Source organism: Amphiura filiformis, chromosome 12, assembly GCF_039555335.1.
Source record: "Amphiura filiformis chromosome 12, Afil_fr2py, whole genome shotgun sequence".
Classification (NCBI taxonomy): Eukaryota; Metazoa; Echinodermata; class Ophiuroidea; order Amphilepidida; family Amphiuridae; genus Amphiura; species Amphiura filiformis.
This window is the reverse complement of record NC_092639.1, coordinates 21,185,772-21,198,405: the sequence shown is the minus strand read 5'-3', so window position 1 is coordinate 21,198,405 and position 12,634 is coordinate 21,185,772.

Sequence of the window (12,634 nt, the reverse complement as noted above, 5' to 3'; positions counted from 1 at the left end):
TCATTCAGTGAGTGGAAAGACAGTCGTGTCCTATTGCTTCCGCCACCGCCTAATGTTCGTTGCAAAAACATATGTGACTCCTCGTCACAACTGAGCCCGGAAGTCGCCAATCATCATTTTTGAGATATTCAACCAAAATATTCTGCTTTATATTAGCTTTAAAATGATGTATATCATGTCTATAGTACTTGACATTTAAGTAGTGAAAAATCAATAAAACAGTCAATAAATCCTTTGTTTCCTATTTTTTATTGTTAAGTTCGATGGAGCATATCTCAATAGTGGCACTGGCGACATCCGGGCTCAGTTGTGGCGAGGAGTCACATATCTTAATCATAATAAGCGATTATGTATAGTTTTCCAATGCTAAGACGTCCGGTCCGTAAAACTGTCTGTTTATTGACCATTTATTTTATTTTGATTACTTCTTATAAATATACATTTCTGAATGACCATGAACATCTTTCTTATTACATTTGCACAAATCAATTTCCGTTTCCATAGTAACTAGACAACTGTATTTATCTTACATTACTTTGTAGTACTTCATGGTCACCGAAATCCTTCGTTCCTTTTAAAATTTTAGAATTCATCTTGTAGCATAATAATTTGAAATTGCAAGTTTCATAATTTATAGCATTTTGTAACTTAACTCGATTTATTACACTCGCTCCATTTCTTCTAATTAAAGTGTCTGAGTATGTAAAGCTGTTTTAATATAATTCCTAATTGCCCCGCATAATTCATATCTATAGAACACCATACAATACCATCTGTCCATCATAGAATAAACCTTGGTGATAGATATTTTATTTAATTTGATATCATTTCCTTACTCAAATTGTGAAATATGATTTGCAATTAGTATCAGCTTGATCTAAACAAATATATCTTCAAAATGCTATACAGAGAATCTTGCAAAAACGTGTGTGCAAAATCCCGTGTGCAAGACAAGGCAGAGTAGACACAGAAAGCTAACGAGTTATAGGTATTTTTAAAACTACTTTATGATCAAGTACTGACACTATATTAATTGATTCACCTTTAAGATAAGTCAGTGGCTATAGGACTCATCATAATATAGGTGTGGTCTAAGATGGAAACAGAGATGAAAATGTGTATTTGGGACTATGATATAGGTCTAATTTGCCCTTTAAATTTGAGTGAATGCCCTATAAAGTAGTGTCTCGAGGCTCCCCCAGTACATTAACGACGACATGGAACAGGAAAATGCGTGAACATTTTGAAGTACATTATATACGCCACGAAACAACCCATGCTTTCCGAATGTTCTGAAAATAGAATTTACGGAAAGACAATTATGGACTTTTTTCTATTTACGCCACATTTAATGGAAGAAAAATGTCCTCGAGACTTTGCCTCTTCAATTTGGGATTTGATTTCATGATAAAACGGTGTAACCCCTTTCTAGGGTCTATGCTCTATCCGTGCATGATCAGTCCCGCCAAGTAACACCAAAATAGACCAAGTGCTAGTGCATCAATCGGCAATAGCGTTTTTGTATAGAATCGGTCCATTTAAAAGGAATGTCTATACACACAGTTTTCAAAGGTAACAAGATTGACAGCCTCATTAGCTTTTAGCATATGGAGAAATTGAGCACATATCTCATAACTTATTTTTCCTTTAGATGTTTTTGAAAGCAGGGGTAGCCTTATCCCCCATGGCGTTATATCCAAAACTACTCACAACTTGGAGTCAGAATGTTTCAGTGAGATTTCTCATTGTAAGTTACAAAATACCATACGTAATAGAATCGGAACACCCACCTTTAATTCATATCTGTATGTCTACATAGACATGAAAACTAAACTAGGCTGGTTCAATCAATAGGTCATGCGGTGGGTGGAAAGACAGTCGTGTCCTATTGCTTCCGTCACCGCCTAATGTTCGTTGCAAAACCCATTGCAAGTCTCAAGCGATTATGTACATTTCCAATGCTACATCCGTCCATGAAACTGTCTGTTTATTGACCATTCATTTTATTTTGATTAATCCATTTATGAAAGACCATGAACATCTTTCTTATTACATTTGCGCAAATTAATTTCCGTTTCCATAGCAACTAGACAATTGTATTTATCTTACTTTACTTGGTAGTATCTTCATGGTCACCGTAATCTTTCGTTCATTTTAAAATTACAATTCATCTTGTAGCTTAATAATTTGAAAATGCAAGTTTCATAATTTATAGCATTTTGTAACTTAACTCAATTTTTTATACTCGTCCCATTTATTCTAATTAAAGTGTCTGAGTATGTAAAGCTGTTTTAATATAATTCCTAATTGCTCTGTATAATTTATATCTAGAGAACACCATACAATACCATCTGTCCATCATAGAATAAACCTTGGTGATAGATATTTTATTTAATTTGATATCATTTCCTTACTCAAATTATCAAATGTGATTTGTAATTAGTATCAGCTTGATCTAAACAAAGGTATCTTCAAACTACTATATAGAATCTTGCAAAAATGTGTGTGCAAAATTCCGTGTGTAAGACAATGCAGAGTAGATACAGATTCGATCCACGATTCTTCCCATATAACGTCAAGGTCAGTGTCAAGAACATGTGAAGAAATACATACATGGCTGTACTTCTTGGGGAGAGGGAATAGAAATATGATGGAAAAGGAAACCTTGAAATAGTGCTCAAATCTTTTTCCATAGAGATATTTTAAAAACAACAACACAAACAATAAATACAATTAATAGCATTGTGTTATTACAATACATTACAAATCACGTGGAAGCTTTCAAATTGCTTAAGGCGTTTCCAAAATACAGGAAGAATAAAAGCGCACCTGCTCACAGCTTTTATTATTTGTTCCGTTAATATTTCTTTTATATAAGATGAAATGAGTGTTTTGTTTCAGGCAATGAGTATGCTTGAGATGAGATGGGATTGTCTTCGCATCTTGTTTTTGTAAACTACTGTGCTTGATGAAACAAAATAGATTTGTCGCTATACGCGACTACATCTCTGTTTTGTTTGTTGTTTGTTGTTGTCTTTGAGTAGGGTGTTTAATGATAAAGAAACGAGTGCAATTTTGTATGTGTAATATGTCTGACTAAGATTTTTGACTCCCCCAATTGATAATATGATTAGCCCTGGCTACAAGTCAGTAATAGCTGAGTTCTTAAAATGGCTCTCGGATTCTTTTCTTTTCTTTACTGGTTTTGACAAACTACATTCATTCCTGTTTCAATAACTGTTCCATGTTTGTTCTCGGTCTATTTTTACTGAATAGATCTTTGAGTGGGATACTTAAAAGTGTCAAACTAAATGACCTCATCAAATGAAGACAAAGAGTGTTGTTCAAAGAAAGTTTAAATAAAATAAATTATAGCTAACAAGTTATCGGTATTTTATGATCAAGTACTGACACTATATTAATTGATTGCGTTAACATTAAAACTATTCACCTTTAAGATAAGTCAGTGGCTATAGGACTCATCATAATATAGGTGTGGTCTAGGATGGAAACCGATGAAAATGTGTATTTATGGTATTATACAGGGTGAATTTGTCCCTTTAAATTAGAGTGACTGCCCTATTAAGTAGTGTCTCGAGGCTCCCCCAGTACATTAACGACAACATGGAACAGGATAAAAATTCCCTTTAAAAGGGAAAGCCAGCCTCAATGTAGAAGAGGTCTTGTAATTAGTTTTGGTCAATGTGAAAGGCATTTTTAGGATCACGGCTTACTACATCCATGTTACATGACAGTCCACCAAACCATCAACGGTGAGAAGATGTACACTGAAACTGCAGAAAACATTAACTCCTAATCTCCTGTCAACTCTTTAATTCATTATTGTTCATTATTATTAATTCATTATTGTTCTCTAAATTGTTCAGTTCTGGTTTTATTTGTCTTTTCAGCTTTTTACCCACGATATTTCAATTTCCAATTTTTTAATACAATAACTTACGAACTCAATATCTTCGCTTAGGAATGTCCGATTTTATTGGGGAAAACGGCGTTGTGGAGCAAAATAGCTCTTTATGTGAAAGCCTCCAAATTTATAAGCTGTCCAAAAGATGTCTGTTTTTGACATGATACGCCACATTTCTTAAAGACCCATTCAGTGATCCCAGCGCAAGAGTAAAAAAATTAAAATTGTTTGTAAATTGCTTAAAAGAGAAGGATAGGCCTAAGTCATTCAAATTGTCATTTGGTATTTTTGAAATGCCAAATTTGGCATAAAATGAAGAAAACAGCAGTACTGACGAAGTTCAAGCCCCGCCATTCAAATACTTGTAGCTAATTTTAGATACTGTCAGTATCTAAAAATACAGATTCGTGTAAAATGTCTTATTTTGTCTTAAATAGGCCTACACGGCTTTCGGCTGAACCATTCGCAGACTTAGCACATCTATGTAATAACAAAGGTACGGTACCAAACCAAAATTTTGATGATTTTTACGATGAGCAAATCACTGAATGGGCCTTTAATATTAATAATAGATAAGCTGCCTTTAAAAATATTATTGACAATGTTGAGAGTAGGAATTACCTTGAAAAATGTCTTAAAAATACAAGATGCCAGTTATATTCCGGTCTGAAACGATCAGACAATATTTTAAACATTAATAACATCAAACCCAAATCGTGAAAAAATCACCCCGGGTAGATTTTTGGCTATTTCTCCATTTACGATCCTGCCCAAAAGTGTCTGCTTTCGATATACCACGTCACAAATACTACACTGCACTGACTGCAGGTTTTAGTTAAAAGGGCATTTCGTGATCCACAGCATCATCCCCAACTTTTCTCAAAAAAAGTTGAGATTTTTATATCACTGGAAACCTCTGGCTACATAATGTTTATGTACAAAATAGTTCTTGAAGATTAATTCGTTTAGCAAAGTAATCGTGAAATTTGAATTTCGTTCTGGTATACCAGAACAAAATTGCAACACATTGTCTACACATAACCATGCATAACTCGTAAAGGCAAAATCGGAATCAACTGAAATATTTTAGAATAAGCTTTTTTTGTGGATATCTACTGAAAAATGTCATAAAAAGAGGATCATTTAGGATCACGAAATACTCCTTTAATTCGCCATATAACATAATATAAACTCACCTTACATGTACATTTTTTATTTTAAAATAATTTGATATTAATTCGCAATGTATAGTTTACTATATGATAGATGGTGGCAAGAACATTTATAAAGGACTGATTATACTCACTGCAATCTTCACTCTTGTGTGTTTTGACTGTAAGTTTATGAATCAAATAAAAAGATAGAAAGTAGCTTCACTTACGTTATGTGTCATTTTATTTATAACATAGAAGTTATTAAATTAATAAAGTAAGACAATTTATTTATCTATAAGTTCATGTCAAATGGGTACATTGTTCAATACTATAGGCCTACATGCATAAATTATGCCCATATTATAGCTAGGCCCTAAAAACTTTATTTTGCATCGGATTTTTCCCGTTGAAAAGGCAAAACTGATGTTTATGATAGCAACTATTTCATCAATAGCATTTTGAGTCATTTTTATCCATAAAACGACACAGGATAGGATTGATAATTACTTTGACATCAATATGGTCCATATGATGAAGATTTTGATTCTTAGATCTGTTATCAACATGATATCACGCTGTTCAGTGGTCAAGGACCCCGGGTCAAAGACACTGAAATGACATACTTTTCTTCTGCTGACCATATGATGCTGTATATTAACTATTATTGTTACATTTTAGGCCTATACCTAAAACTTTTAAAGTCATATTAATTCAAACATAACTTTGGTAATACTCACTCGTTTTCATTCGTTGAAACGGCAAAACATACTTACTTTTCCTGACAAATCGAATTACAATAATTTTTAAAAATTCCACCGCAAAAAATTTAAAAAAATAAGTCATTCCAATACCAATAAAAGTTAATCTCTTGAGCAAACAGACCCGATCCCAGAAATATATACCAGCCCGCGAATGGGCTGGCGAAAATGCGTGAACATTTTGAAGTACATTATATACGCCACGAAACAACCCATGCTTTCCGAAAGTTCTGAAAATAGAATTTACGGAAAGACCATTATGGACTTTTTTTTTATTTACGCCACATTTAATGGAAGAAAAATGTCCTCGAGACTTTGTCTGCCTCTTCAATTTGGGATTTGATTTCATGATAAAACGACGTAACTCTATCCGTACGTGATCAGTCCCGCCAAGTAATACCAAAATAGACCAAGTGTTAGTACATCAATCGGCAATACCGTTTTTGTCTAGAATCGGTCCATTTACAAGGCATGTCTATACACACAGTTTTCAAAGGTAACAACAAGGGGGTGACACTAAATTCACGGTTGTTCTATTAGCAACGCAAAACCTATGAAAAATTCCGCTGGTTTACTATCTAGAAAGTGAGGCCAGTTATCGATCCGTTATGAATAATTCATGTTCGACCCCTTGGATCATGTTAATTGATATTGGCAAATAACAACGTTGTTAGTTTTGCGAACTTTGCCTGTTCAATGAGAGTATAGCGCGCCCCCAATACATCTGGGCGCAAACCAGGCGAAAACGATCCAGTTTAATGAAATGGCGGACGGATATTCCCATCGGGCACCAGTGATATGTTTTTTTCAAAGAAAGTCTTCTAATTTGATATGAAATGACATTTTGCAATAGCAAAGTCAAAATTAGGACTTGCGGTCAATAATATGAAGGAAATACGTGACAGAGGCAAGGTGTGAAACACAAGTAGTATTTGAAGTTAAAATAACCTTTGATACCCGACCTGACCTTCCATAGCTTTCCATCATGGCGCCTTATTCGTTTATGTATTTCTATATGCTCTCAAGTAAAATAAAATACCAAACTGCACTAAGCAGACAGAATGTTACTTGGCTCCCAGCATGAATTATTGATTTTATACGGAGGTAAAGAAATACACAGTTGCCTGCAAGCCGTGCTCCATACTCTAAATACTTCGGTAAATCTGAATAATGGTCACATGTAGACATATCACGTGTACGGGAAATCACGTGGCAACATTTTAAGATTTCAGACTTGTTTACTAGTTAAATTGTCATTTGTACTATTGATTATTTATCTTTGTTAATTAATATTAATTAATATATCTTTTAAATGCTGATAAATCGTGGTTGGCTGCCCATATTATATGTTAAATTCAATGTTTTATGAATATAATTCTACCACGCAGAGGGGGTCACACAGCATAATTTCACACTACACGATTTAGCTAGATTTGGAGCTCTGCATTTCAAATTCACGTCAATTTTAAAGTTTATACACTTAATATATTTAATATAATACTTATTTTTTTTGTTATTATATACTGGAACACGAAATATACTAGCTTATTACCTATACAGAGATGGGATTTATACACATTCACTCAGCAATTTGACATGCCTGGCGCATCAAGACATTCTCTGTCTGGATAACATGACTGTCGCCCTCAATACGTCTGGGCGCAAATTTAAATAACAATACGCTATTTACATATGAATGCGGCTTCATGCTAATTTCTAGCGCCGCTTCCAGGCCTATTCCGTGGTAACAAGATTGACAGCCTCGTTTGCTTTTACTAGCATATGGAGAAATTGAACTCATATCTCATAACGCCTGTGAAATTCTAGGAGTGTGAGGTACTTATTTTTTCTTTCTAAAAAATGGTAGCCTTATCCCCCATGGCGTTATATCCAAAACTACTCAAAGTCAGAATGTTTCAGTGAGATATCTCATTGTAAGGTAAAAAATACCAGACTTAATAGAATCGGAACACCCACCTTTAATTCATATATGTATGTCTACATAGACATGAAAACTAAACTAGGCTGGTTCTATCAATAGGTCATGCGGTGGGTGGAAAGACAGTCGTATCCTATTGCTTCCGTCACCGCCTAATGTTCGTTGCAAAACCCATTGCAAGTCTCAAGCGATTATGTACATTTCCAATGCTACATCCGTCTACGAAACCGTCTGTTTATGGACCATTCATTTTATTTTGATTAATCCATTTATGAAAGACCATGAACATCTTTTTTATTTACATTTGTGCAAATTAATTTCCGTTTCCATAGTAACTAGACAATTATATTTATCTTACATTACTTTGTAGTATCTTCATGGTCACCGTAATCTTTCGTTCCTTTTAAAATTTTAGAATTCATCTTGTAGCATAATAATTTGAAAATGCAAGTTTTGTAATTTGTGGCATATTTTGAAACTTAACTCGATTTCGCTCCATTTCTTCTAATTTATTTATTTTTTTATTTATTTATTTACAACATGTTTACCCAGGGTAGCCCGATTCAGCCGAAGCTGGTCTAACACGGGGCCCTGCAAAATACATAAAAGGAATATAATTATAGAGAATTACAAAGAACATAATTATACAATTTACAACTCAAGCCATTATTAAAAGATACATTAAAAGAATATAAATCTCAAATACATTTGTACAGTTTGCAATAATTATTAAAACTCACATGCCATTATTAAATGAACATTGATCCATAAAAACATATAAAACACATAATAACTCAGTAACATATATATTTCAAGATGTTATTTACATTATACACTATTTAATTAAAACTGGTGAAAATATACATTTTTGTAATACCGTTTAAAAGTTTGCACATTTATTGAGTTTCTAATATCATTTTCAATGTTGTTCCATAATTTTACACCACTGTAACTGAACGATGATTTAAAACATTCTAAGTCATATCCATGAATTGAAGGTGGCAAAGACAACTGACCAGCAGCAGCCTGTCGTGTGTTAACATTGTGAGTTGTACATACATGGTTAAACATTTTTGCAAGATAATGTGGCGCCAGGCCATTAAGAGATTTATAAACCATTAGTGCTTTAAAATAATCATTACGAGTGTGAAGCCGTTCCCAACCAAGAATTCTAAACATGAAATCAGATGAAGTTAAGTTGTTCACGCTCAAAATCACTCTTGCACAGCGTTTATGAAGAACATTAAGTTTGGAACTGTCATCTTTAAAACGACCATACCATGAGATATTGCAATAGTCAAATATAGGCTGAACAAACGATTTAAAAATAACATTTAATGTATCAATTTCAAGGAAAGGTTTCAGACGTCTTAATAGCCCAATCTTACAGAAAACCTTTTGAATAATACTATTAACTTGATCATGCCATTTTAACTGATCATCAACAACAACACTTAGGCATTTTGCCTTTCTTACTCTTTCCAGTTGTTTACCATTAACAAATACAGAAAAATCTTTCTCATTAACATTCCTTAACTTACTCGCAGTTCCAATCAACATAACATTTGTCTTATCAGTGTTCAAAAACAATTTATTAACATTCAACCAATTCATTATTGAATCAAGATCAGAAGACAATTTAGCAGATATATCTTGGGGGTCTTTACCACTGACGGAGAGTGTTGTGTCGTCAGCATACATAGATATTTGACCATGGGAAATTACTTTGTTCATACTGTTGATAAATATAAGGAAAAACAATGGACCTAGTATACTGCCCTGGGGGACACCTGTTGAAACAGGGCGTGAGTTTGACATAGCATCTTTAAAACACACTCTCTGGGTGCGGCACGATAAATATGAACTGAACCACTCATGTGCAGTGGCAGAAGCACCCAAATTTTTAAGTTTACTGAGCAATATGTCGTGATTGACGGTGTCGAATGCTTTGCGCAAATCTATAAACGAAACACCAATTATTTTACCAGAATTTATACTATTAGTCCAATCATTAACCATATTTAACAAACATGTTTCAGTAGAATGAAAAGGCCTAAAACCTGACTGATTTTCATTAATCAGCTTGTTTTCACTTAAATAATCATACAAATGTTTATGAACAGCCTTTTCAATGATTTTGCTCACAACAGGAAGGATGGCAATTGGCCTGAAGTTGTTAATTGACATATCACCACCTTTGTGAAGAGGAACTACTTTAGCTTCTTTCCATAAATCGGGAAACACACCTGTTCTCAAAGACAAATTCATAATGTACACAAGGCTGCTCAAAATAGCAGGTTTGGCCAATTTTAAAATTTTGCTACCAATGTCATGGAGATATTCCAAAACAAGCCACAAGATCAGGGAAAGAAGAACCCGGTTTGCTGGCCACTGTTCCAGAAGCGAGGAGCCCGCATCAAAAATGGTTCATTGGATACCCAAGCATGGGAGGCGGAAACCTGGAAGACCTGCTCTGACCTACATTGACATTCTGGAAAATGACACTGGACTGGAGGCAACAGACTTCAAGACAGCAATGGAGGACAGGAAGTTGTGGAAAGCCATCACAGTTCGAGGACACCACTCGAATTAAGCAAGTAAGCAAGTAAGCACCAATGTCATCAAGACCAGTGGCCTTTTTCTCACTCATGAGGTCAATTTCTCTACAAATAAATTCACTTGAAATAGATGGTAAATCAAGTACGGGTTTAGAGCAATCGCCAGTTGGTTTATCTTCAACATAAACAGATTCATCATTACAAATAGTACCATTGCTATCAACAAGTTTAGCAGCAACACCTGTAAAGTACTTATTAAAACCATTAGCAATATCATTAACACTTGTACACACCTCGTCATCAATAGTGATTGATGAGGGACTAGGAGAAGCTTTGTGAGGCAAAATATCATTAAGCGCTTTCCACATCTTCTTAGAATCACCAGCATTTTGGGACACACTTTGCTTACAATAAGTTTCTTTTGCTTTACGAATCATTGATGTAACCTCATTTCTACACTGCTTATATTCTTCCCAATCAGAACTAGTATTACTTCTCAAAGCTTTGCGATGTAAATAATCCCTTTTTGACATATTCTTTTTAATATCTTTGTTTAACCAAATTAAAGTGTCTGAGTATGTAAAGCTGTTTTAATATAGGCCTAACTCCTAAATTATTGCTCTGTATAATTCATATTTAGAGAACACCATACAATACCATCTGTCCATCATAGAATAACCTTGGTGATAGATATTTTATTTAATTTGATATCATTTCCTTACTCAAATTATCAAATATGATTTGCAATTAGTAGCAGCTTGATCTAAAAAAAAGTATCTTCAAAATGCTATAGAATCTTGCAAATACGTGTGTGCAAAATTGCGTGTGCAAGACAAGGCAGAGTAGATACAGATTGGATGCGCGATCTTCCCATGTCAAAGTCATTGTCAAGAATAAGTGAGAAATATATGCATGGCTGTACTTCTTGGAGTGAGAGAATAGAAATATGATGGGAGAAGTAACCTTGAAATAGTGCTCAAATCTTTTTCCATAGAGATATTAAAAAAACCCAATAAATACAATTAATAGCATTGTGTTATTACAGTAAATTATAAATCACGTGAAAGCTTTCAAATTGCTTAAGGCGTTTTCAAATACAGGAAGAATAAAAGCGCACCTGCTCACAGCTTTTATTATTTGTTCCGTTAATATTTCTTTTATATAAGATGAAATGAGTGTTTTGTTTCAGGCAATGAGTATGCTTGAGATGAGATGGGATTGTCTTCGCATCTTGTTTTTGTAAACTACTGTGCTTGATGAAACAAAATAGATTTGTCGCTATACGCGACTACATATCTGTTTTGTTTGTTGTTGTCTTTGAGTAAGGTGTTTGTTTATGTTAAAGAAACGAGTGCAATTTTGTATGCGTTGTATGTCTGACCAATTATGTCTAGGTTAACTGTTCGGTTTTTGTTCCCGGGCTCATTTTTGAAAGTAGTTTTTAAATATGCTCAAAAAAACAACAACAAAGAAAAACAAACGATGCCTTCTTTGAATTTTAATGATGTGTATTATAATCCGTTAGCAGAGCAGGGGAAAATGTCAGTTTTAACAGTTTTAGTTTCTGTTTTGACCGATTATTGCTATTTGAAGAAATAAATCGTCCAAAAAGAGATTCAGGCTAGTGTAAATTGCTATCATTGGATGACGAAAATTTGAGCACAAAAAAACCCAAAGATTCAATAATGGGCTAGCTGTACATGCCGGGTCAAAAACGAAAACGAAACGCTTTGAATTAGCAATAGATCGAGCAAACTTGAGGCTCAAGTTGAGAGTTGAGCACTTGTTTCGTCCTTGTTTCTTAAGGGATCTGGAATGTGCGTTTTGAGCGTTTCGAGAGTATTTTTGTGAGACATGAGAGCACATCAGACATATCGAATTGCATTATGAATACGAAGAATGTCTTTCTGATACCAAATAATTTTCATTTTTTGAAATTCACGATATAATACAAATTTTATGACAAATTATTAAAATTTGATATTTTCACATATTTGATATATAACAGTCTTCGAAGTAAATTTTATAAATCTAATGATATATTCTTAAAGTGTATGTAGCTGGGAGGAAAAGCCGACGATCAATTAAAATTTTGACCTTTCATATTGAAGATATGGATTTTTTCCCAAAAGACCTAATTTTTGTTGGTGTTTTGGGAAAAAAATCCATATCTTCAATACGAAAGATCAAAATTTTCAATTGATCGTCGGCTTTTCATCTCACCTACATACACCTTAAGTATTCATCATCAGATTTATAAAGTTTACTTCGAGTACTGTTAAATATGAAAAATATCAATT